The 1,531-nt window shown below is 37.6% G+C and overlaps 1 pseudogene; it reads right to left on the bottom strand.

Annotated features, from left to right (window-relative positions):
* Positions 1-337: 337 nt before the first annotated feature.
* On the bottom strand, positions 338-1,297 carry LOC134496564 (olfactory receptor 14A16-like; annotated as a pseudogene).
* Positions 1,298-1,531: the final 234 nt, after the last annotated feature.

Genomic DNA, 1,531 nt, shown 5'->3' with positions numbered 1-1,531 from the left:
ATAGAGAGGATCACTTTAGGCTACTAAAGGCATCATGCCATGACTTTCATATGTGTGCCTTTTAGGATTCTAAACCACAGATGGAACAGAGGACTGAAAAAAAGAAAAAAAAAGTAATGGAAGTTGGTCACTTCACAGAAATTGTTCCTGAACACCAGCACACATACACCTTAATATCCCCTATAAAAAGCTTCAAAGGTTACTGAAAATATTAGCAGGAACACGAGAGGAAGTTGCAGTGGGAAGTGCAAAATCATGCTAAAGAAATCACAAGAAGCACAAAAAAACTTCTTAACTAGAGTGTATAACTTACGTTTGCAAAATACAGCCTATACAATCATTTTATTTTTAAAGAAGGGAAATAAACAATTTTTGTCCCTATTTTCCACATGGCTTCTTTCATGTTCTTGTTCCTGAAGCTATAAATAATAGGATTCAGTAATGGTGGCAAAACTGTGTAAAAAACAGCAGAAAGCAAATCTACAGTATGTGAAGAAGGACCTTTTGGTCTCATGTAAGAAAACAATGCAGTACCGAGAAATAACGAAAATACAATCAGGTGGGGGATGCAGGTTGAGAAGGCTTTGTATCTACCTTGAATGGATCAAATCTTTAGCAAAGCTGAGAAGATGTAGCCATAAGAAACAAAAATTATCCCACAACAAAATGAGCTAATTATACTTGCCATCACAAAAATCAGTGTTTGACTAGTACTTGTATCAGTGCAAGAAATCTTCTGTAACTGAGGGACATCACAGAAAAATTGCTCAATGCTATATGACCTGCAGAATTTCCACTGAAATACAATTACAGTTTTTAGCAATGCATGGATCATACAGGTGAGCCAGGAAGCAGCTGCCATTTGCATACAAGTGTCCCAGTTCAGAATTAGACTGTATCTCAGGGGATGGCAGATGGCCACATAACAGTCATAAGCCATGATGGTGAGCAAGGCAAGGTCAGAACCTGCAAGGGTGAAAATTGAGAAGACTTGGGCAACACATTCAGCAAAGGTAATCACTTTGTTATCTGTTAAGGAAGTGGCCAAGGATTTGGGGATGGTGGTTGAGATGAAGCAAATGTCTGAAAGTGACAAGTTGACTAAAAAGAAATACATTGGAGTGTGAAGAGAGCAGTTCAGGGCCACAGTGATAACAAGGAGGGCATTTCCCATTATGGCTGTTAAGTAAATGAAGAAAAACATCACAAAATGCATAATTTGAACAACAGGGTCGTCAGAAAATCCCATCAGAAGGAATTCTGCCAGACCGGATTGATTGGCCATTTCATTTATTTCATTTATTTGAGACATTCTGAGGAAAAGAAAGGAGAATACAGTTAGGATACAAAATCAAATGATCTAAGGGCTTACTAAATTTTATTATACTCGCTGTGAAAGAGATAGTGGTGGGAATTTAGCAAAACAGGCCACCTTCGCAACAGTAGCAATAATGTCTTTATTAAGGTCTTTGGGGTTGATGTATAGAGTTACATTCATGAAAGTAGAATAGGGATATATATACACAAACAC

This window comes from Candoia aspera, chromosome 4, assembly GCF_035149785.1.
Source record: "Candoia aspera isolate rCanAsp1 chromosome 4, rCanAsp1.hap2, whole genome shotgun sequence".
NCBI lineage: Eukaryota > Metazoa > Chordata > Lepidosauria > Squamata > Boidae > Candoia > Candoia aspera.
This window is presented reverse-complemented; position numbering and strand designations above follow the sequence as displayed.